Below are 25,306 nucleotides of genomic sequence, written 5' to 3' on the forward strand. Positions count from 1 at the left end.
GGAGCAATTTCCCCCAACTTGTTTCCACCGGAGATTCATCATTGCAACTCAAAGAAAGTTTCAGTCACTTGGGTGTTCTGTAAGAGCTGCTCGGAGGTTCAGTGACCCGGATATCATGTGCCTACGTTTTGCTGAGCCGGTGCTTGGTTGATGGGGAGATTTGGCCCGGGTTGTGCTATTTTACCTCGCCGAGATGGCCAGTAACCTGTTGATTGAGGCAGCAGACGCCACTTGCTGCTGACAGCGAGTAATTGGACAGTGCGGGTCAAAATATTGCAGCGTGCCCCTGTCTCAACGACTGTGGAGCTGGTGAAAGTGAATTGCTGATGTGCTTTTGCCTCGTCTGAAATGAGACTAAGATTCGCTGTTACTTCGCAAGCTCGTGTTGCAGGTTTCTATTCTCATCTGAGCCAAATAAAGTGTCACTGCTCGGTTTTGCGGAACTTTCTGCAGCATCAGAACTAGAAAGAGGAGCGAGTGCAAGGCATTGTGCACACAATGTGCAAGAGAAAGAGGGCTTTGAGAAATTGTGTTGTGTTCATGGGGAATGTCAATGATTGCATATTTCTTGCGAAGAAGTTTGGGTTCGTTTTGAAAATGTTTCTGCCCAGTTTCGAACTAGGGACCTTTTGCGTGTTAGGCAAACGTGATCACCACTACACTACAGAAACTCAACACAATTGCAGCGTTCAGGAAGCTGCAAGTATTGTTAAACAATACAGTCTTAATCGATTTGTGGTGCTTGTTTCATTGAAATGCAATTCCACTGTGACATTTCGCAAGGCTGCAGAGGTATTGACCCAGCCATGGACGATCAGCAGTGCACAACACATCGCCAGTCCATTCAGGCCATCGGACCATTGCCAGTTTTTTCTAAGACTTGCCATTTGGGCCCACTTCCTCAGCTCTGCTTTTGTTTGCCTCTCCTTTCATGCAATTATCCAATTCCCTTTTTTTAAAACTCTCCCTTAAGAAACTAAGTTTGTAAGAGGTGCAGCAGCTGCTGCAGTGTTAATGCACAGTGTGCCATCATTGACAAAGATTCCCTTCCCCAACCACACCAAGACATCCACTTGGGATGCTTGCCAAGTTCTGGATTTCATTTCTCATTATTTACTGATTGCACTGACACATATTTGTGTTTTTAAACTCTTTATTTTGATCAAATGAGTCCTTATTTTGCTGAGTTGCTACATACAATGTGATTACCCTCGCAGTAGAATGCGTAACAGAGGCAGTTATATAATGGGGGCGAAGCTTCACTGCAGCTATATAATGTCCTGGTTGGACCCCACCTGGAGTCCTCTGCATAGTCTGGGCATGCCAATCTATACAGTATACAAATTGGCCTTGGTATACAGGGCAGTTCAGATCCAGCAGAATGTTTGCAGAGTTCAAATGGTTAGATTAGGAAGACATGTCCCCTCTTCCACAGAGACAGCTGTTGGTTTCCACCTGGTGCCTCACTTGTTTCTGAATTTCAAGGTGCAGAATGAAATCAAGCAACGTAACCCAAGTTTGCAATGCATTCCACGCAATCATCAAACACATCATTCCTGTCTTCCTCACCTTAGCTGCACAGCCCTCGAAACGTTGCAATCCATGTAACACAGTATTTGTTCTAGGTTTAGGCTTTCAGCCGGATTATAATAATATCTGTGCCCTCATCTTGAAATGAGATTCTCAGCAATATCCAACACAAATTGAATTGCATAGATGACAGGCAAATATAGGAAAACAGGTCAGTATGCAACACAATTCCATGGTGCCCATTTTCAGATGCACAATAGTCATCTTTTCCAGCAAATGAAAGAATTTTTCAGTGAATCATTTGCAAAGTCAGAGTTAATGGCATTTGTGCTTTTCTTTCTTCTTGTTTTGCAACATACTGGCGCCTAAATCCAATTCATGTATATTCATGTTTATTGGGGAGACCTAACGCAGACTGGGTGACCGCTTTGCGGAATACGTCGGCTCAGTCCGCAAGCAGGACCCTGAGCTTCCGGTTGCTTGCCATTTCAAGACTGCCCACTGCTCTCATGCTCACATCTCTATCCTGGGATTGCCTCAGTGTTCCAGTGAACATCAACACAAGCTCGAAAAACAGCATCCCGTTGACCGATTAGTTTAGTTTGGTGATACAGCAGTGAAACAGGCCCTTCGGCCCACCGAGTCTGAGCTGACCATCGACCACCCATTTATACTAATCCGACACGAATTCCATTTTCCTACCACATCCCCACCTTCCCTATATTTCCCTACCACCTCCCTATACGAGGGGCAATTTATAATGGCCAATTAACCTATCAAGCAGCCAGTCTTTGGCATGTGGGAGGAAACCGGAGCACCCAGAGGAATCCCACGCAGACACAGGGAGAACTTGCAAACACCACGCAGGCAGTGCCCAGAATTGAAAGCGGGTCGCTGAAGCTGTGAGGCTGCGGTGTGAACCACTGCACACGAGAGCGTGCCGGACTGAATATTGAGTTCAATAATTCCAGAGCATGACGGGGCCCCCATTTTACTTTCATTTTTTGTTATTTTTCATTTTTACATTTTTTACATTTTTTTGTATGTTTATTTTATTTCATCTTAGTTTGTTCAGTTTGCTTACCCACTGTTTTTTTCCTGTTTGTACTTGCTGCTCTTCAATTTTCAGTCCATTAACAGTCCTCTCTGTACCAATGCTTTGTCTTTCAACACACCATTAACATATTGTTTGCCTTTGCTCCATGACCGTCTGGTCAGCTATTCTGTGGCCTTGTCCAATCTACACCTTCTCCTTTGTTATCTCTTGCTCCACCCCCGCTTTACTTGCTTCTAACCTTTGACATTTCTAATATTTGCCAGTTCTGAAGAAGGGTCACTGAGCCGAAATGTTAACTCTGCTTCTGTCTCCACAGATGCTGCCAGTCGTGCTGAGTATTTCCAGAATTTCTTGTTTTTATTTCAGATTTCCAGCATCCACAGTATTTTGCTTTAATTCATGTATATTCTTCCTCGGTTCAATATGAAGGAGCGCTTTGATATTGAGCGGAGCCGCAGTGCATCTCATTTTCAACGCCACCTTGTTAGTGTTCCTGTTACTTGCCGAATGAAGAACAAAATAAAATAATAATTTGGCAGGTCTGCCTGTTTCCTTAGCTTCAGTTACAGAATCAGCTGTGTCCGTCTTTAAGGGAGGCAAAGTACTCCTAGCGGCTCTGCGTGACGCTGAATAGTTATGTTAATCTGCATCAATAAATCCAGGTATGTCTCTGTTACAGACTGAACAAAACGCTAATAAATCTGTGAGCGACTGTCATAACTTAAATAACTTTTTCCCCTCTGCGTGTCATGAACCTTTACCCCTTGTCATAATTGCGGCTGCATGTTAAGAGCTGGGTTATCAAGGTGCTTAAGACACCAAGAATCTGCTGCAGCAGTGGTTAAATTGAAAAGGATTTTTGCCCCTTATACCCAAGAAGAAATGTTCAGGAGGAGCAATTTCCCCCAACTTGTTTCCTCCGGAGATTCATCATTGCAACTCAAAGAAAGTTTCAGTCACTTGGGTGTTCTGTCAGAGCTGCTCGGAGGTTCAGTGACCCGGATATCATGTGCCTACGTTTTGCTGAGCCGGTGCTTGGTTGATGGGGAGATTTGGCCCGGGTTGTGCTATTTTACCTCCCCGAGATGGCCAGTAACCTGTTGATTGAGGCAGCAGACGCCACTTGCTGCTGACAGCGAGTAATTGGACAGTGCGGGTCAAAATATTGCAGCGTGCCCCTGTCTCAACGACTGTGGAGCTGGTGAAAGTGAATTGCTGATGTGCTTTTGCCTCGTCTGAAATGAGACTAAGATTCGCTGTTATTTAGCAAGCTCGTGTTGCAGGTTTCTATTCTAATCTGAGCCAAATAAAGTGTCACTGCTCGGTTTTGAGGAACTTTCTGCAGCATCAGGACTAGAAAAAGGAGCGAGTACAAGGCATTGTGCACACAATGTGCAAGAGAAAGAGGGCTTTGAGAAATTGCGTTGTGTTCATGGGGAATGTCAATGATTGCATATTTCTTGCGAAGAAGTTTGGGTTCGTTTTGAAAATGATTCTGCCCAGTTTCGAACTGGGGACCTTTTGCGGGTTAGGCAAACGTGATCACCACTACACTACAGAAACTCAACACAGCTGCAGCGCTGAGGAAGCTGCAAGTATTGTTAAACTATACAGTCTTAATCGATTTGTGGTGCTTGTTTCATTGAAATGCAATTCCACAGTGACATTTCGCAAGGCTGCAGAGGTATTGACCCAGCCATGGACGATCAGCAGTGCACAACACATCGCCAGTCCATTCAGGCCATCGTACCATTGCCAGTTTTTTCAAAGACTTGCCACTTGGGCCCACTTCCTTAGCTCTGCTTTTCTTTGCCTCTCCTTTCATGCAATTATCCAATTCCCTTTTTTTAAAACTCTCCCTTAAGAAACTAAGTTTGTAAGAGGTGCAGCAGCTGCTGTAGTGTTAATGCACAGTGTGCCATCATTGACAAAGATTCCCTTCCCCAAACACACCAAGACATCCACTTGGGATTCTTGCCAACTTCTGGATTTCATTTCTCATTATTTACTGATTGCACTGACACATATTTGTGTTTTTAAACTCTTTATTTTGATCAAATGAGTCCTTATTTTGCTGAGTTGCTACATACAATGTGATTACCCTCGCAGTAGAATGCGTAACAGAGGCAGTTATATAATGGGGGCGAAGCTTCACTGCAGCTATATAATGTCCTGGTTGGACCCCACCTGGAGTCCTCTGCATAGTCTGGGCATGCCAATCTATACAGTATACAAATTGGCCTTGGTATACAGGGCAGTTCAGATCCAGCAGAATGTTTGCAGAGTTCAAATGGTTAGATTAGGAAGCGATGTCCCCTCTTCCACAGAGACAGCTGTTGGTTTCCACCTGGTGCCTCACTTGTTTCTGAATTTCAAGGTGCAGAATGAAATCAAGCAACGTAACCCAAGTTTGCAATGCATTCCACGCAATCATCAAACACATCATTCCTGTCTTCCTCACCTTAGCTGCACAGCCCTCGAAACGTTGCAATCCATGTAACACAGTATTTGTTCTAGGTTTAGGCTTTCAGCCGGATTATAATAATATCTGTGCCCTCATCTTGAAATGAGATTCTCAGCAATATCCAACACAAATTGAATTGCATAGATGACAGGCAAATATAGGAAAACAGGTCAGTATGCAACACAATTCCATGGTGCCCATTTTCAGATGCACAATAGTCATCTTTTCCAGCAAATGAAAGAATTTTTCAGTGAATCATTTGCAAAGTCAGAGTTAATGGCATTTGTGCTTTTCTTTCTTCTTGTTTTGCAACATACTGGCGCCTAAATCCAATTCATGTATATTCATGTTTATTGGGGAGACCTAACGCAGACTGGGTGACCGCTTTGCGGAATACGTCGGCTCAGTCCGCAAGCAGGACCCTGAGCTTCCGGTTGCTTGCCATTTCAAGACTGCCCACTGCTCTCATGCTCACATCTCTATCCTGGGATTGCCTCAGTGTTCCAGTGAACATCAACACAAGCTCGAAAAACAGCATCCCGTTGACCGATTAGTTTAGTTTGGTGATACAGCAGTGAAACAGGCCCTTCGGCCCACCGAGTCTGAGCTGACCATCGACCACCCATTTATACTAATCCGACACAAATTCCATTTTCCTACCACATCCCCACCTTCCCTATATTTCCCTACCACCTCCCTATACGAGGGGCAATTTATAATGGCCAATTAACCTATCAAGCAGCCAGTCTTTGGCATGTGGGAGGAAACCGGAGCACCCAGAGGAATCCCACGCAGACACAGGGAGAACTTGCAAACACCACGCAGGCAGTGCCCAGAATTGAAAGCGGGTCGCTGAAGCTGTGAGGCTGCGGTGTGAACCACTGCACACGAGAGCGTGCCGGACTGAATATTGAGTTCAATAATTCCAGAGCATGACGGGGCCCCCATTTTACTTTCATTTTTTGTTATTTTTCATTTTTACATTTTTTACATTTTTTTGTATGTTTATTTTATTTCATCTTAGTTTGTTCAGTTTGCTTACCCACTGTTTTTTTTCCTGTTTGTACTTGCTGCTCTTCAATTTTCAGTCCATTAACAGTCCTCTCTGTACCAATGCTTTGTCTTTCAACACACCATTAACATATTGTTTGCCTTTGCTCCATGACCGTCTGGTCAGCTATTCTGTGGCCTTGTCCAATCTACACCTTCTCCTTTGTTATCTCTTGCTCCACCCCCGCTTTACTTGCTTCTAACCTTTGACATTTCTAATATTTGCCAGTTCTGAAGAAGGGTCACTGAGCCGAAATGTTAACTCTGCTTCTGTCTCCACAGATGCTGCCAGTCGTGCTGAGTATTTCCAGAATTTCTTGTTTTTATTTCAGATTTCCAGCATCCACAGTATTTTGCTTTAATTCATGTATATTCTTCCTCGGTTCAATATGAAGGAGCGCTTTGATATTGAGCGGAGCCGCAGTGCATCTCATTTTCAACGCCACCTTGTTAGTGTTCCTGTTACTTGCCGAATGAAGAACAAAATAAAATAATAATTTGGCAGGTCTGCCTGTTTCCTTAGCTTCAGTTACAGAATCAGCTGTGTCCGTCTTTAAGGGAGGCAAAGTACTCCTAGCGGCTCTGCGTGACGCTGAATAGTTATGTTAATCTGCATCAATAAATCCAGGTATGTCTCTGTTACAGACTGAACAAAACGCTAATAAATCTGTGAGCGACTGTCATAACTTAAATAACTTTTTCCCCTCTGCGTGTCATGAACCTTTACCCCTTGTCATAATTACGGCTGCATGTTAAAAGCTGGGTTATCAAGGTGCTTAAGACACCAAGAATCTGCTGCAGCAGTGGTTAAATTGAAAAGGATTTTTGCCCCTTATACCCAAGAAGAAATGTTCAGGAGGAGCAATTTCCCCCAACTTGTTTCCTCCGGAGATTCATCATTGCAACTCAAAGAAAGTTTCAGTCACTTGGGTGTTCTGTAAGAGCTGCTCGGAGGTTCAGTGACCCGGATATCATGTGCCTACGTTTTGCTGAGCCGGTGCTTGGTTGATGGGGAGATTTGGCCCGGGTTGTGCTATTTTACCTCCCCGAGATGGCCAGTAACCTGTTGATTGAGGCAGCAGACGCCTCTTGCTGCTGACAGCGAGTAATTGGACAGTGCGGGTCAAAATATTGCAGCGTGCCCCTGTCTCAACGACTGTGGAGCTGGTGAAAGTGAATTGCTGATGTGCTTTTGCCTCGTCTGAAATGAGACTAAGATTCGCTGTTATTTAGCAAGCTCGTGTTGCAGGTTTCTATTCTAATCTGAGCCAAATAAAGTGTCACTGCTCGGTTTTGAGGAACTTTCTGCAGCATCAGGACTAGAAAAAGGAGCGAGTGCAAGGCATTGTGCACACAATGTGCAAGAGAAAGAGGGCTTTGAGAAATTGCGTTGTGTTCATGGGGAATGTCAATGATTGCATATTTCTTGCGAAGAAGTTTGGGTTCGTTTTGAAAATGTTTCTGCCCAGTTTCGAACTGAGGACTTTTTGCGGGTTAGGCAAACGTGATCACCACTACACTACAGAAACTCAACACAGTTGCAGCGCTGAGGAAGCTGCAAGTATTGTTAAACTGTACAGTCTTAATCGATTTGTGCTGCTTGTTTCATTGAAATGCAATTCCACTGTGACATTTCGCAAGGCTGCAGAGGTATTGACCCAGCCATGGACGATCAGCAGTGCACAACACATCGCCAGTCCATTCAGGCCATCGTACCATTGCCAGTTTTTTGAAAGACTTGCCATTTGGGCCCACTTCCTTAGCTCTGCTTTTCTTTGCCTCTCCTTTCATGCAATTATCCAATTCCTTTTTTTTAAAACTCTCCCATAAGAAACTAAGTTTGTCAGAGGTGCAGCAGCTGCTGCAGTGTTAATGCACAGTGTGCCATCATTGACAAAGATTCCCTTCCCCAACCACACCAAGACATCCACTTGGGATTCTTGCCACGTTCTGGATTTCATTTCTCATTATTTACTGATTGCACTGACACATATTTGTGTTTTTAAACTCTTTATTTTGATCAAATGAGTCCTTATTTTGCTGAGATGCTACAAACAATGTGATTACCCTCGCAGTAGAATGCGTAACAGAGGCAGTTATATAATGGGGGCGAAGCTTCACTGCAGCTATATAATGTCCTTGTTGGACCCCACCTGGAGTCCTCTGCATAGTCTGGGCATGCCAATTTATATAGTATACAAATTGGCCTTGGTATACAGGGCAGTTCAGATCCAGCAGAATGTTTGCAGAGTTCAAATGGTTAGATTAGGAAGCAATGTCCCCTCTTCCACAGAGACAGCTGTTGGTTTCCACCTGGTGCCTCACTTGCTTCTGAATTTCAAGGTGTAGAATGAAATCAAGCAACGTAACCCAAGTTTGCAATGCATTCCACGCAATCATCAAACACATCATTCCTGTCTTCCTCACCTTAGCTGCACAGCCCTCGAAACGTTGCAATCCATGTAACACAGTATTTGTTCCAGGTTTAGGCTTTCAGTAGGATTATAATAATATCTGTGCCCTCATCTTGAAATGAGATTCTCAGCAATATCCAACACAAATTGAATTGCATAGATGACAGGCAAATATAGGAAAACAGGTCAGTATGCAACACAATTCCATGGTGCCCATTTTCAGATGCACAATAGTCATCTTTTCCAGCAAATGAAAGAATTTTTCAGTGAATCATTTGCAAAGTCAGAGTTAATGGCATTTGTGCTTTTCTTTCTTCTTGTTTTGCAACATACTGGCGCCTAAATCCAATTCATGTATATTCATGTTTATTGGGGAGACCAAATGCAGACTGGGTGACCGCTTTGCGGAATACGTCGGCTCAGTCCGCAAGCAGGACCCTGAGCTTCCGATTGCTTGCCATTTCAAGACTGCCCACTGCTCTCATGCTCACATCTCTATCCTGGGATTGCCTCAGTGTTCCAGTGAACATCAACACAAGCTCGAAAAACAGCATCCCGTTGACCGATTAGTTTAGTTTGGTGATACAGCAGTGAAACAGGCCCTTCGGCCCACCGAGTCTGTGCTGACCATCGACCACCCATTTATACTAATCCGACACGAATTCCATATTCCTACCACATCCCCACCTTCCCTATATTTCCCTACCACCTCCCTATACGAGGGGCAATTTATAATGGCCAATTAACCTATCAAGCAGCCAGTCTTTGGCATGTGGGAGGAAACCGGAGCACCCAGAGGAATCCCACGCAGACACAGGGAGAACTTGCAAACACCACGCAGGCAGTGCCCAGAATTGAAAGCGGGTCGCTGGAGCTGTGAGGCTGCGGTGTGAACCACTGCACACGAGAGCGTGCCGGACTGAATATTGAGTTCAATAATTCCAGAGCATGACGGGGCCCCCATTTTACTTTCATTTTTTGTTATTTTTCATTTTTACATTATTTACATTTTTTTGTATGTTTATTTTATTTCATCTTAGTTTGTTCAGTTTGCTTACCCACTGTTTTTTTTCCTGTTTGTACTTGCTGCTCTTCAATTTTCAGTCCATTAACAGTCCTCTCTGTACTAATGCTTTGTCTTTCAACACACCATTAACATATTGTTTGCCTTTGCTCCATGACCTTCTGGTCAGCTATTCTGTGGCCTTGTCCAATCTACACCTTCTCCTTTGTTATCTCTTGCTCCACCCCCGCTTTACTTGCTTCTAACCTTTGACATTTCTAATATTTGCCAGTTCTGAAGAAGGGTCACTGAGCCGAAATGTTAACTCTGCTTCTGTCTCCACAGATGCTGCCAGTCGAGCTGAGTATTTCCAGAATTTCTGGTTTTTATTTCAGATTTCCAGCATCCACAGTATTTTGCTTTTATTCATGTATATTCTTCCTCAGTTCAATATGAAGGAGCGCTTTGATATTGAGCGGAGCCGCAGTGCATCTCATTTTCAACGCCACCTTGTTAGTGTTCCTGTTACTTGCCGAATGAAGAACAAAATAAAATGATAATTTGGCAGGTCTGCCTGTTTCCTTAGCTTCAGTTACAGAATCAGCTGTGTCCGTCTTGAAGGGAGGCAAAGTACTCCTAGCGGCTCTGCGTGATGCTGAATAGTTATGTTAATCTGCATCAATAAATCCAGGTATGTCTCTGTTACTGACTGAACAGAAGGCTAATAAATCTGTGAGCGACTGTCATAACTTAAATAACTTTTTCCCCTCTGCGTGTCATGAACCTTTCCCCCTTGTCATAATTGCGGCTGCATGTTAAGAGCTGGGTTATCAAGGTGCTTAAGACACCAAGAATCTGCTGCAGCAGTGGTTAAATTGAAAAGGATTTTTGCCCCTTTTACCCAAGAAGAAATGTTCAGGAGGAGCAATTTCCCCCAACTTGTTTCCACCGGAGATTCATCATTGCAACTCAAAGAAAGTTTCAGTCACTTGGGTGTTCTGCAAGAGCTGCTCGGAGGTTCAGTGACCCGGATATCATGTGCCTCCGTTTTGCTGAGCCGGTGCATAGTTGATGGGGAGATTTGGCCCGGGTTGTGCTATTTTACCTCCCCGAGATGGCCAGTAACCTGTTGATTGAGGCAGCAGACGCCACTTGCTGCTGACAGCGAGTAATTGGACAGTGCGGGTCAAAATATTGCAGCGTGCCCCTGTCTCAACGACTGTGGAGCTGGTGAAAGTGAATTGCTGATGTGCTTTTGCCTCGTCTGAAATGAGACTAAGATTCGCTGTGATTTAGCAAGCTCGTGTTGCAGGTTTCTATTCTAATCTGAGCCAAATAAAGTGTCACTGCTCGGTTTTGAGGAACTTTCTGCAGCATCAGGACTAGAAAGAGGAGCGAGTGCAAGGCATTTTGCACACAATGTGCAAGAGAAAGAGAGCTTTGAGAAATTGTGTTGTGTTAATGGGGAATGTCAATGATTGCATATTTCTTGCGAAGATGTTCGGGTTGGTTTTGAAAATGTTTCTGCCCAGTTTCGAAGTGGGGACCTTTTGCGTGTGAGGCAAACTTGATCACCACTACACTACAGAAACTCAACACACTTAAAGCGCTGAGGAAGCTACAAGTATTGTTAAACTGTACAGTCTTAATCGATTTGTGCTGCTTGTTTCATTGAAATGCAATTCCACTGTGACATTTCGCAAGGCTGCAGAGGTATTGACCCAGCCATGGACGATCAGCAGTGCACAACACATCGCCAGTCCATTCAGGCCATCGTACCATTGCCAGTTTTTTGAAAGACTTGCCATTTGGGCCCACTTCCTTCGCTCTGCTTTTCTTTGCCTCTCCTTTCATGCAATTATCCAATTCCCTTTTTTTTTAAACTCTACCTTAAGAAACTAAGTTTGTAAGAGGTGCAGCAGCTGCTGCAGTGTTAATGCACAGTGTGCCATCATTGACAAAGATTCCCTTCCCCAACCACACCAAGACATCCACTTGGGATTCTTGCCAACTTCTGGATTTCATTTCTCATTATTTACTGATTGCACTGACACATATTTGTGTTTTTAAACTCTTTATTTTGATCAAATGAGTCCTTATTTTGCTGAGTTGCTACATACAATGTGATTACCCTCGCAGTAGAATGCATAACAGAGGCAGTTATATAATGGGGGCGAAGCTTCACTGCAGCTATATCATGTCCTGGTTGGACCCCACCTGGAGTCCTCTGCATAGTCTGAGCATGCCAATTTATATAGTATACAAATTGGCCTTGGTATACAGGGCAGTTCAGATCCAGCAGAATGTTTGCAGAGTTCAAATGGTTATATTAGGAAGCTATGTCCCCTCTTCCACAGAGACAGCTGTTGGTTTCCACCTGGTGCCTCACTTGTTTCTGAATTTCAAGGTGTAGAATGAAATCAAGCAACGTAACCCAAGTTTGCAATGCATTCCACGCAATCATCAAACACATCATTCCTGTCTTCCTCACCTTAGCTGCACAGCCCTCGATAAGTTGCAATCCATGTAACACAGGATTTGTTCCAGGTTTAGGCTTTCAGTAGGATTATAATAATATCTGTGCCCTCATCTTGAAATGAGATTCTCAGCAATATCCAACACAAATTGAATTGCACAGATGACAGGCAAATATAAGAAAACAGGTCAGTATGCAACACAATTCCATGGTGCCCATTTTCAGATGCACAATAGTCATCTTTTCCAGCAAAGGAAAGAATTTTTCAGTGAATCATTTGCAAAGTCAGAGTTAATGGCATTTGTGCTTTTCTTTCTTCTTGTTTTGCAACATACTGGCGCCTAAATCCAATTCATGTATATTCATGTTTATTGGGGAGACCAAACGCAGACTGGGTGACCGCTTTGCGGAATACGTCGGCTCAGTCCGCAAGCAGGACCCTGAGCTTCCGGTTGCTTGCCATTTCAAGACTGCCCACTGCTCTCATGCTCACATCTCTTTCCTGGGATTGCCTCAGTGTTCCAGTGAACATCAACACAAGCTCGAAAAACAGCATCCCGTTGACCGATTAGATTAGTTTGGTGATACAGCAGTGAAACAGGCCCTACGGCCCACCGAGTCTGTGCTGACCATCGACCACCCATTTATACTAATCCGACACGAATTCCATATTCCTACCACATCCCCACCTTCCCTATATTTCCCTACCACCTCCCTATACGAGGGGCAATTTATAATGGCCAATTAACCTATCAAGCAGCCAGTCTTTGGCATGTGGGAGGAAACCGGAGCACCCAGAGGAATCCCACGCAGACACAGGGAGAACTTGCAAACACCACGCAGGCAGTGCCCAGAATTGAAAGCGGGTCGCTGGAGCTGTGAGGCTGCGGTGTGAACCACTGCACACGAGAGCGTGCCGGACTGAATATTGAGTTCAATAATTCCAGAGCATGACGGGGCCCCCATTTTACTTTCATTTTTTGTTATTTTTCATTTTTACATTTTTTACATTTTTTTGTATGTTTATTTTATTTCATCTTAGTTTGTTCAGTTTGCTTACCCACTGTTTTTTTTCCTGTTTGTAATTGCTGCTGTTCAATTTTCAGTCCATTAACAGTCCTCTCTGTACTAATGCTTTGTCTTTCAACACACCATTAACATATTGTTTGCCTTTGCTCCATGACCTTCTGGTCAGCTATTCTGTGGCCTTGTCCAATCTACACCTTCTCCTTTGTTATCTCTTGCTCCACCCCCGCTTTACTTGCTTCTAACCTTTGACATTTCTAATATTTGCCAGTTCTGAAGAAGGGTCACTGAGCCGAAATGTTAACTCTGCTTCTGTCTCCACAGATGCTGCCAGACCTGCTGAGTATTTCCAGAATTTCTTGTTTTTATTTCAGATTTCCAGCATCCACAGTATTTTGCTTTTATTCATGTATATTCTTCCTCGGTTCAATATGAAGGAGCGCTTTGATATTGAGCGGAGCCGCAGTGCATCTCATTTTCAACGCCACCTTGTTAGTGTTCCTGTTACTTGCCGTATGAAGAACAAAATAAAATGATAATTTGGCAGGTCTGCCTGTTTCCTTAGCTTCAGTTACAGAATCAGCTGTGTCCGTCTTTAAGGGAGGCCAAGTCCTCCTCGCGGCTCTGCGTGACGCTGAATAGTTATGTTAATCTGCATCAATAAATCCAGGTATGTCTCTGTTACTGACTGAACAAAACGCTAATAAGTCTGTGAGCGACTGTCATAACTTAAATAACTTTTACCCCTCTGCGTGTCATGAACCTTTACCCCTTGTCATCATTGCGGCTGCATGTTAAGAGCTGGGTTATCAAGGTGCTTAAGACACCAAGAATCTGCTGCAGCAGTGGTTAAATTGAAAAGGATTTTTGCCCCTTTTACCCAAGAAGAAATGTTCAGGAGGAGCAATTTCCCCCAACTTGTTTCCACCGGAGTTTCATCATTGCAACTCAAAGAAAGTTTCAGTCACTTGGGTGTTCTTGAAGAGCTGCTCGGAGGTTCAGTGACCCGGATATCATGTGCCTCCGTTTTGCTGAGCCGCTGCTTGGTTTATGGGGAGATTTGGCCCGAGATGGCCAGTAACCTGTTGATTGAGGCAGCAGACGCCACTTGCTGCTGACAGCGAGTAATTGGACAGTGCGGGTCAAAATATTGCAGCGTGCCCCTGTCTCAATGACTGTGGAGCTGGTGAAAGTGAATTGCTGATGTGCTTTTGCCTCGTCTGAAATGAGACTAAGATTCGCTGTGATTTAGCAAGCTCGTGTTGCAGGTTTCTATTCTAATCTGAGCCAAATAAAGTGTCACTGCTCGGTTTTGAGGAACTTTCTGCAGCATCAGGACTAGAAAGAGGAGCGAGTGCAAGGCATTTTGCACACAATGTGCAAGAGAAAGAGAGCTTTGAGAAATTGTGTTGTGTTCATGGGGAATGTCAATGATTGCATATTTCTTGCGAAGATGTTCGGGTTGGGTTTGAAAATGTTTCTGCCCAGTTTCGAACTGGGGACCTTTTGCGTGCGAGGCAAACGTGATCACCACTACACTACAGAAACTCAACACAATTGCAGCGCTGAGGAAGCTGCAAGTATTGTTAAACTGTACAGTCTTAATCGATTTGTGCTGCTTGTTTCATTGAAATGCAATTCCACTGTGACATTTCGCAAGGCTGCAGAGGTATTGACCCAGCCATGGACGATCAGCAGTGCACAACACATCGCCAGTCCATTCAGGCCATCGTACCATTGCCAGTTTTTTGAAAGACTTGCCATTTGGGCCCACTTCCTTAGCTCTGCTTTTCTTTGCCTCTCCTTTCATGCAATTATCCAATTCCCTTTTTTTTTAAACTCTACCTTAAGAAACTAAGTTTGTAAGAGGTGCAGCAGCTGCTGCAGTGTTAATGCACAGTGTGCCATCATTGACAAAGATTCCCTTCCCCAACCACACCAAGACATCCACTTGGGATTCTTGCCAACTTCTGGATTTCATTTTTCATTATTTACTGATTGCACTGACACATATTTGTGTTTTTAAACTCTTTATTTTGATCAAATGAGTCCTTATTTTGCTGAGTTGCTACATACAATGTGATTACCCTCGCAGTAGAATGCATAACAGAGGCAGTTATATAATGGGGGCGAAGCTTCACTGCAGCTATATCATGTGCTGGTTGGACCCCACCTGGAGTCCTCTGCATAGTCTGAGCATGCCAATTTATATACTATACAAATTGGCCTTGGTATACAGGGCAGTTCAGATCCAGCAGAATGTTTTCAGAGTTCAAATGGTTATATTAGGAAGCTATGTCCCCTCTTCCACAGAGACAGCTGTTGATTTCCACCTGGTGCCTCACTTGTTTCTGAATTTCAAGGTGTAGAATGAAATCAAGCAACGTAACCCAAGTTTGCAATGCATTCCACGCAATCATCAAACACATCATTCCTGTCTTCCTCACCTTAGCTGCACAGCCCTCGATAAGTTGCAATCCATGTAACACAGGATTTGTTCCAGGTTTAGGCTTTCAGTAGGATTATAATAATATCTGTGCCCTCATCTTGAAATGAGATTCTCAGCAATATCCAACACAAATTGAATTGCATAGATGACAGGCAAATATAGGAAAACAGGTCAGTATGCAACACAATTCCATGGTGCCCATTTTCAGATGCACAATAGTCATCTTTTCCAGCAAAGGAAAGAATTTTTCAGTGAATCATTTGCAAAGTCAGAGTTAATGGCATTTGTGCTTTTCTTTCTTCTTGTTTTGCAACATACTGGCGCCTAAATCCAATTCATGTATATTCATGTTTATTGGGGAGACCAAACGCAGACTGGGTGACCGCTTTGCGGAAGACATCGGCTCAGTCCGCAAGCAGGACCCTGAGCTTCCGGTTGCTTGCCATTTCAAGACTGCCCACTGCTCTCATGCTCACATCTCTATCCTGGGATTGCCTCAGTGTTCCAGTGAACATCAACACAAGCTCGAAAAACAGCATCCCGTTGACCGATTAGTTTAGTTTGGTGATGCAGCAGTGAAACAGGCCCTTCGGCCCACCGAGTCTGTGCTGACGATCGACCACCCATTTATACTAATCCGACACGAATTCCATATTCCTACCACATCCCCACCTTCCCTATATTTCCCTACCACCTCCCTATACGAGGGGCAATTTATAATGGCCAATTAACCTATCAAGCAGCCAGTCTTTGGCATGTGGGAGGAAACCGGAGCACCCAGAGGAATCCCACGCAGACACAGGGAGAACTTGCAAACACCACGCAGGCAGTGCCCAGAATTGAAAGCGGGTCGCTGGAGCTGTGAGGCTGCGGTGTGAACCACTGCACACGAGAGCGTGCCGGACTGAATATTGAGTTCAATAATTCCAGAGCATGACGGGGCCCCCATTTTACTTTCATTTTTTGTTATTTTTCATTTTTACATTTTTTACATTTTTTAGTATGTTTATTTTATTTCATCTTAGTTTGTTCAGTTTGCTTACCCACTGTTTTTTTTCCTGTTTGTACTTGCTGCTGTTCAATTTTCAGTCCATTAACAGTCCTCTCTGTACTAATGCTTTGTCTTTCAACACACCATTAACATATTGTTTGCCTTTGCTCCATGACCTTCTGGTCAGCTATTCTGTGGCCTTATCCAATCTACACCTTCTCCTTTGTTATCTCTTGCTCCACCCCCGCTTTACTTGCTTCTAACCTTTGACATTTCTAATATTTGCCAGTTCTGAAGAAGGGTCACTGAGCCGAAATGTTAACTCTGCTTCTGTCTCCACAGATGCTGCCAGTCGTGCTGAGTATTTCCAGAATTTCTTGCTTTTATTTCAGATTTCCAGCATCCACAGTATTTTGCTTTTATTCATGTATATTCTTCCTCAGTTCAATATGAAGGAGCGCTTTGATATTGAGCGGAGCCGCAGTGCATCTCATTTTCAACACCACCTTGTTAGTGTTCCTGTTACTTGCCGAATGAAGAACAAAATAAAATGATAATTTGGCAGGTCTGCCTGTTTCCTTAGCTTCAGTTACAGAATCAGCTGTGTCCGTCTTTAAGGGAGGCAAAGTACTCCTTGCGGCTCTGCGTGACACTGAATAGTTATGTTAATCTGCATCAATAAATCCAGGTATGTCTCTGTTACTGACTGAACAAAACGCTAATAAATCTGTGAGCGACTGTCACAACTTAAATAACTTTTTCCCCTCTGCGTGTCATGAACCTTTCCCCCTTGTCATAATTGCGGCTGCATGTTCAGAGCTGGGTTATCAAGGTGCTTAAGACACCAAGAATCTGCTGCAGCAGTGGTTAAATTGAAAAGGATTTTTGCCCCTTTTACCCAAGAAGAAATGTTCAGGAGGAGCAATTTCCCCCAACTTGTTTCCACCGGAGATTCATCATTGCAACTCAAAGAAAGTTTCAGTCACTTGGGTGTTCTTTCAGAGCTGCTCGGAGGTTCAGTGACCCGGATATCATGTGCCGACGTTTTGCTGAGCCGGTGCTTGGTTGATGGGGAGATTTGGCCCGGGTTGTGCTATTTTACCTCCCCGAGATGGCCAGTAACCTGTTGATTGAGGCAGCAGACGCCTCTTGCTGCTGACAGCGAGTAATTGGACAGTGCGGGTCAAAATATTGCAGCGTGCCCCTGTCTCAACGACTGTGGAGCTGGTGAAAGTGAATTGCTGATGTGCTTTTGCCTCGTCTGAAATGAGACTAAGATTCGTTGTTACTTAGCAAGCTCGTGTTGCAGGTTTCTATTCTAAACTGAGCCAAATAAAGTGTCACTGCTCGGTTTTGAGGAACTTTCTGCAGCATCAGGACTAGAAAAAGGAGCGAGTACAAGGCATTGTGCACACAATGTGCAAGAGAAAGAGGGCTTTGAGAAATTGTGTTGTGTTCATGGGGAATGTCAATGATTGCATATTTCTTGCGAAGAAGTTTGGGTTCGTTTTGAAAATGTTTCTGCCCAGTTTCGAACTGCAGCCTTTTTGCGTGTTAGGTAAACGTGATCACCACTACTCTACCGAAACTCAACACATTTGTAGCGCTTAGGAAGCTGCAAGTATTGTTAAACGATACAGTCTTAATCGATTTGTGGTGCTTGTTTCATTGAAATGCAATTCCACTGTGACATTTCGCAAGGCTGCAGTGGTATTGACCCAGCCATGGACGATCAGCAGTGCACAACACATCGCCAGTCCATTCAGGCCATCGTACCATGGCAGTTTTTTGAAAGACTTGCCATTTGGGCCCACTTCCTTAGCTCTGCTTTTCTTTGCCTCTCCTTTCATGCAATTATCCAATTCCCTTTTTTTAAAACTCTCCCATAAGAAACTAAGTTTGTCAGAGGTGCAGCAGCTGCTGCAGTGTGAATGCACAGTGTGCCATCATTGACAAAGATTCCCTTCCCCAACCACACCAAGACATCCACTTGGGATTCTTGCCAACTTCTGGATTTCATTTCTCATTATTTACTGATTGCACTGACACATATTTGTGTTTTTAAACTCTTTATTTTGATCAAATGAGTCCTTATTTTGCTGAGATGCTACAAACAATGTGATTACCCTCGCAGTAGAATGCGTAACAGAGGCAGTTATATAATGGGGGCGAAGCTTCACTGCAGCTATATAATGTCCTTGTTGGACCCCACCTGGAGTCCTCTGCATAGTCTGGGCATGCCAATTTATATAGTATACAAATTGGCCTTGGTATACAGGGCAGTTCAGATCCAGCAGAATGTTTGCAGAGTTCAAATGGTTAGATTAGGAAGCAATGTCCCCTCTTCCACAGAGACAGCTGTTGGTTTCCACCTGGTGCCTCACTTGCTTCTGAATTTCAAGGTGTAGAATGAAATCAAGCAACGTAACCCAAGTTTGCAATGCATTCCACGCAATCATCAAACACATCATTCCTGTCTTCCTCACCTTAGCTGCACAGCCCTCGAAACGTTGCAATCCATGTAACACAGTATTTGTTCCAGGTTTAGGCTTTCAGTAGGATTATAATAATATCTGTGCCCTCATCTTGAAATGAGATTCTCAGCAATATCCAACACAAATTGAATTGCATAGATGACAGGCAAATATAGGAAAACAGGTCAGTATGCAACACAATTCCATGGTGCCCATTTTCAGATGCACAATAGTCATCTTTTCCAGCAAATGAAAGAATTTTTCAGTGAATCATTTGCAAAGTCAGAGTTAATGGCATTTGTGCTTTTCTTTCTTCTTGTTTTGCAACATACTGGCGCCTAAATCCAATTCATGTATATTCATGTTTATTGGGGAGACCAAATGCAGACTGGGTGACCGCTTTGCGGAATACGTCGGCTCAGTCCGCAAGCAGGACCCTGAGCTTCCGGTTGCTTGCCATTTCAAGACTGCCCACTGCTCTCATGCTCACATCTCTATCCTGGGATTGCCTCAGTGTTCCAGTGAACATCAACACAAGCTCGAAAAACAGCATCCCGTTGACCGATTAGTTTAGTTTGGTGATACAGCAGTGAAACAGGCCCTTCGGCCCACCGAGTCTGTGCTGACCATCGACCACCCATTTATACTAATCCGAATCGAATTCCATATTCCTACCACATCCCCACCTTCCCTATATTTCCTTACCACCTCCCTATACGAGGGGCAATTTATAATGGCCAATTAACCTTTCAAGCAGCCAGTCTTTGGCATGTGGGAGGAAACCGGAGCACCCAGAGGAATCCCACGCAGACACAGGGAGAACTTGCAAACACCACGCAGGCAGTGCCCAGAATTGAAAGCGGGTCGCTGGAGCTGTGAGGCTGCGGTGTGAACCACTGCACACGAGAGCGTGCCGGACTGAATATTGAGTTCAATAATTCCAGAGCATGACGGGGCCCCCATTTTACTTTCATTTTTTGTTATTTTTCATTTTTACATTATTTACATTTTTTTGTATGTTTATTTTATTTCATCTTAGTTTGTTCAGTTTGCTTACCCACTGTTTTTTTTCCTGTTTGTACTTGCTGCTCTTCAATTTTCAGTCCATTAACAGTCCTCTCTGTACTAATGCTTTGTCTTTCAACACACCATTAACATATTGTTTGCCTTTGCTCCATGACCTTCTGGTCAGCTATTCTGTGGCCTTGTCCAATCTACACCTTCTCCTTTGTTATCTCTTGCTCCACCCCCGCTTTACTTGCTTCTAACCTTTGACATTTCTAATATTTGCCAGTTCTGAAGAAGGGTCACTGAGCCGAAATGGTAACTCTGCTTCTGTCTCCACAGATGCTGCCAGTCGTGCTGAGTGTTACCAGAATTTCTTGTTTTTTTTCAGATTTCCAGCATCCACAGTATTTTGCTTTTATTCATGTATATTCTTCCTCGGTTCAATATGAAGGAGCGCTTTGATATTGAGCGGAGCCGCAGTGCATCTCATTTTCAACGCCACCTTGTTAGTGTTCCTGTTACTTGCCGAATGAAGAACAAAATAAAATGATAATTTGGCAGGTCTGCCTGTTTCCTTAGCTTCAGTTACAGAATCAGCTGTGTCCGTCTTTAAGGGAGGCAAAGTACTCCTAGCGGCTCTGCGTGACGCTGAATAGTTATGTTAATCTGCATCAATAAATCCAGGTATGTCTCTGTTACTGACTGAACAGAACGCTAATAAATCTGTGAGCGACTGTCATAACTTAAATAACTTTTTCCCCTCTGCGTGTCATGAACCTTTACCCCTTGTCATAATTGCGGCTGCATGTTAAGAGCTGGGTTATCAAGGTGCTTAAGACACCAAGAACCTGCTGCAGCAGTGGTTAAATTGAAAAGGATTTTTGCCCCTTTTAGCCAAGAAGAAATGTTCAGGAGGAGCAATTTCCCCCAACTTGTTTCCACCGGAGATTCATCATTGCAACTCAAAGAAAGTTTCAGTCACTTGGGTTTTCTGCAAGAGCTGCTCGGAGGTTCAGTGACCCGGATATCATGTGCCTCCGTTTTGCTGAGCCGGTGCATAGTTGATGGGGAGATTTGGCCCGGGTTGTGCTATTTTACCTCCCCGAGATGGCCAGTAACCTGTTGATTGAGGCAGCAGACGCCACTTGCTGCTGACAGCGAGTAATTGGACAGTGCGGGTCAAAATATTGCAGCGTGCCCCTGTCTCAACGACTGTGGAGCTGGTGAAAGTGAATTGCTGATGTGCTTTTGCCTCGTCTGAAATGAGACTAAGATTCGCTGCTACTTAGCAAGCTCGTGTTGCAGGTTTCTATTCTAATCTGAGCCAAATAAAGTGTCACTGCTCGGTTTTGAGGAACTTTCTGCAGCATCAGGACTAGAAAAAGGAGCGAGTGCAAGGCATTGTGCACACAATGTGCAAGAGAAAGAGGGCTTTGAGAAATTGTGTTGTGTTCATGGGGAATGTCAATGATTGCATATTTCTTGCGAAGAAGTTTGGGTTGGTTTTGAAAATGTTTCTGCCCAGTTTCGAACTGGGGACCTTTTGCGTGTAAGGCAAACGTGATCACCACTACACTACAGAAACTTAACACACTTACAGCGCTGAGGAAGCTGCAAGTATTGTTAAACTATACAGTCTTAATCGATTTGTGGTGCTTGTTTCATTCAAATGCAATTCCACTGTGACATTTCGCAAGGCTGCAGAGGTATTGACCCAGCCATGGCCGATCAGCAGTGCACAACACATCGCCAGTCCATTCAGGCCATCGTACCATGGCAGTTTTTTGAAAGACTTGCCATTTGGGCCCACTTCCTTCGCTCTGCTTTTCTTTGCCTCTCCTTTCATGCAATTATCCAATTCCCTTTTTTTAAAACTCTCCCTTAAGAAACTAAGTTTGTCAGAGGTGCAGCAGCTGCTGCAGTGTTAATGCACAGTGTGCCATCATTGACAAAGATTCCCTTCCCCAACCACACCAAGACATCCACTTGGGATTCTTGCCAAGTTCTGGATTTCATTTCTCATTATTTACTGATTGCACTGACACATATTTGTGTTTTTAAACTCTTTATTTTGATCAAATGAGTCCTTATTTTGCTGAGATGCTACAAATAATGTAATTACCCTCGCAGTAGAATGCGTAACAGAGGCAGTTATATAATGGGGGCGAAGCTTCACTGCAGCTATATAATGTCCTGCTTGGACCCCACCTGGAGTCCTCTGCATAGTCTGGGCATGCCAATTTATATAGTATACAAATTGGCCTTGGTATACAGGGCAGTTCAGATCCAGCAGAATGTTTGCAGAGTTCAAATGGTTAGATTAGGAAGCCATGTCCCCTCTTCCACAGAGTCAGCTGTTGGTTTCCACCGGGTGCCTCACTTGTTTCTGAATTTCAAGGTGTGGAATGAAATGAAGCAACGTAACCCAAGTTTGCAATGCATTCCACGCAATCATCAAACACATCATTCCCGTCTTCCTCACCTTAGTTGCACAGCCCTCGAAACGTTGCAATCCATGTAACACAGTATTTGTTCCAGGTTTAGGCTTTCAGTAGGATTATAATAATATCTGTGCCCTCATCTTGAAATGAGATTCTCAGCAATATCCAACACAAATTGAATTGCATAGATGACAGGCAAATATAAGAAAACAGGTCAGTATGCAACACAATTCCATGGTGCCCATTTTCAGATGCACAATAGTCATCTTTTCCAGCAAATGAAAGAATTTTTCAGTGAATCATTTGCAAAGTCAGAGTTAATGGCATTTGTGCTTTTCTTTCTTCTTGTTTTGCAACATACTGGCGCCTAAATCCAATTCATGTATATTCATGTTTATTGGGGAGACCAAACGCAGACTGGGTGACCGCTTTGCGGAATACGTCGGCTCAGTCCGCAAGCAGGACCCTGAGCTTCCGGTTGCTTGCCATTTCAAGACTGCCCACTGCTCTCATGCTCACATTTCTATCCTGGGATTGCCTCAGTGTTCCAGTGAACATCAACACAAGCTCGAAAAACAGCATCCCGTTGACCGATTAGTTTAGTTTGGTGATACAGCAGTGAAACAGGCCCTTCGGCCCACCGAGTCTGTGCTGACCATCAACCACCCATTTATACTAATCCGACACGAATTCCATATTCCTACCACATCCCCACCTTCCCTATATTTCCCTACCACCTCCCTATACGAGGGGCAATTTATAATGGCCAATTAACCTATCAAGCAGCCAGTCTTTGGCATGTGGGAGGAAACCGGAGCACCCAGAGGAATCCCACGCAGACACAGGGAGAACTTGCAAACAAGACGCAGGCAGTGCCCAGAATTGAAAGCGGGTCGCTGGAGCTGTGAGGCTGCGGTGTGAACCACTGCACACGAGAGCGTGCCGGACTGAATATTGAGTTCAATAATTCCAGAGCATGACGGGGCCCCCATTTTACTTTCATTTTTTGTTATTTTTCAATTTTTCATTTTTTACATGTTTTTGTATGTTTATTTTATTTCATCTTCGTTTGTTCAGTTTGCTTACCCACTGTTTTTTTTTTCCTGTTTGTACTTGCTGCTGTTCAATTTTCAGTCCATTAACAGTCCTCTCTGTACTAATGCTTTGTCTTTCAACACACCATTAACATATTGTTTGCCTGTGCTCCATGACCTTCTGGTCAGCTATTCTGTGGCCTTGTCCAATCTACAACTTCTTTGTTATCTCTTGCTCCACCCCCGCTTTACTTGCTTCTAACCTTTGACATTTCTAATATTTGCCAGTTCTGAAGAAGGGTCACTGAGCCGAAATGTTAACTCTGCTTCTGTCTCCACAGATGCTGCCAGACCTGCTGAGTATTTCCAGAATTTCTTGTTTTTATTTCAGATTTCCAGCATCCACAGTATTTTGCTTTTATTCATGTATATTCTTCCTCGGTTCAATATGAAGGAGCGCTTTGATATTGAGCGGAGCCGCAGTGCATCTCATTTTCAACGCCACCTTGTTAGTGTTCCTGTTACTTGCCGAATGAAGAACAAAATAAAATGATAATTTGGCAGGTCTGCCTGTTTCCTTAGCTTCAGTTACAGAATCAGCTGTGTCCGTCTTTAAGGGAGGCAAAGTACTCCTCGCGGCTCTGCGTGACGCTGAATAGTTATGTTAATCTGCATCAATAAATCCAGGTATGTCTCTGTTACTGACGGAACAAAACGCTAATACGTCTGTGAGCGACTGTCATAACTTAAATAAATTTTCCCCCTCTGCGTGTCATGAACCTTTACCCCTTGTCATAATTGCGGCTGCATGTTAAGAGCTGGGTTATCAAGGTGCTTAAGACACCAAGAATCTGCTGCAGCAGTGGTTAAATTGAAAAGGATTTTTGCCCCTTTTACCCAAGAAGAAATGTTCAGGAGGAGCAATTTCCCCCAACTTGTTTCCACCGGAGATTCATCATTGCAACTCAAAGAAAGTTTCAGTCACTTGGGTGTTCTGAAAGAGCTGCTCGGAGGTTCAGTGACCCGGATATCATGTGCCTCCGTTTTGCTGAGCCGGTGCATAGTTGATGGGGAGATTTGGCCCGGGTTGTGCTATTTTACCTCCCCGAGATGGCCAGTAACCTGTTGATTGAGGCAGCAGACGCCACTTGCTGCTGACAGCGAGTAATTGGACAGTGCGGGTCAAAATATTGCAGCGTGCCCCTGTCTCAACGACTGTGGAGCTGGTGAAAGTGAATTGCTGATGTGCTTTTGCCTCGTCTGAAATGAGACTAAGATTCGCTGTTACTTCGCAAGCTCGTGTTGCAGGTTTCTATTCTAATCTGAGCCAAATAAAGTGTCACTGCTCGGTTTTGAGGAACTTTCTGCAGCATCAGGACTAGAAAGAGGAGCGAGTGCAAGGCATTGTGCACACAATGTGCAAGAGAAAGAGGGCTTTGAGAAATTGTGTTGTGTTCATGGGGAATGTCAATGATTGCATATTTCTTGCGAAGAAGTTTGGGTTCGTTTTGAAAATGTTTCTGCCAAGTTTCGAACTGGGGAGCTTTTGCGTGTGAGGCAAACGTGATCACCACTACACTACAGAAACTCAACACACTTACAGCGCTGAGGAAGCTGCAAGTATTGTTAAACTATACAGTCTTAATCGATTTGTGGTGCTTGTTTCATTGAAATGCAATTCCACTGTGACATTTCGCAAGGCTGCAGAGGTATTGACCCAGCCATGGACGATCAGCAGTGCACAACACATCGCCAGTCCATTCAGGCCATCGTACCATGGCAGTTTTTTGAAAGACTTGCCATTTGGGCCCACTTCCTTAGCTCTGCTTTTCTTTGCCTCTCCTTTCATGCAATTATCCAATTCCCTTTTTTTAAAACTCTCCGTTAAG

At 44.0% G+C, this 25,306-nt stretch overlaps 7 non-coding genes across 7 annotated transcripts; all 7 read right to left on the reverse strand.

Annotated features, from left to right (window-relative positions):
• Positions 1–598: 598 nt before the first annotated feature.
• trnav-aac (transfer RNA valine (anticodon AAC)) lies at positions 599–671 on the reverse strand. Its single transcript has one exon. It is a non-coding gene; the product is annotated as a tRNA-Val (tRNA).
• A 3,406-nt stretch (positions 672–4,077) lies between these two features.
• On the reverse strand, positions 4,078–4,150 carry trnav-aac (transfer RNA valine (anticodon AAC)). The gene has a single exon. It is a non-coding gene; the product is annotated as a tRNA-Val (tRNA).
• A 3,407-nt stretch (positions 4,151–7,557) lies between these two features.
• Positions 7,558–7,630, reverse strand: trnav-aac (transfer RNA valine (anticodon AAC)). Its single transcript has one exon. It is a non-coding gene; the product is annotated as a tRNA-Val (tRNA).
• Positions 7,631–11,037: 3,407 nt separating this feature from the next.
• Positions 11,038–11,110, reverse strand: trnav-cac (transfer RNA valine (anticodon CAC)). The gene has a single exon. It is a non-coding gene; the product is annotated as a tRNA-Val (tRNA).
• Positions 11,111–14,495: 3,385 nt separating this feature from the next.
• trnaa-cgc (transfer RNA alanine (anticodon CGC)) lies at positions 14,496–14,568 on the reverse strand. The gene has a single exon. It is a non-coding gene; the product is annotated as a tRNA-Ala (tRNA).
• A 6,886-nt stretch (positions 14,569–21,454) lies between these two features.
• On the reverse strand, positions 21,455–21,527 carry trnav-uac (transfer RNA valine (anticodon UAC)). The gene has a single exon. It is a non-coding gene; the product is annotated as a tRNA-Val (tRNA).
• A 3,405-nt stretch (positions 21,528–24,932) lies between these two features.
• trnav-cac (transfer RNA valine (anticodon CAC)) lies at positions 24,933–25,005 on the reverse strand. Its single transcript has one exon. It is a non-coding gene; the product is annotated as a tRNA-Val (tRNA).
• Between the last annotated feature and the right edge of the window lie 301 nt (positions 25,006–25,306).

The sequence above is a fragment of the Heterodontus francisci genome, chromosome 22 (assembly GCF_036365525.1).
Source record: "Heterodontus francisci isolate sHetFra1 chromosome 22, sHetFra1.hap1, whole genome shotgun sequence".
Taxonomy (NCBI): Eukaryota; Metazoa; Chordata; class Chondrichthyes; order Heterodontiformes; family Heterodontidae; genus Heterodontus; species Heterodontus francisci.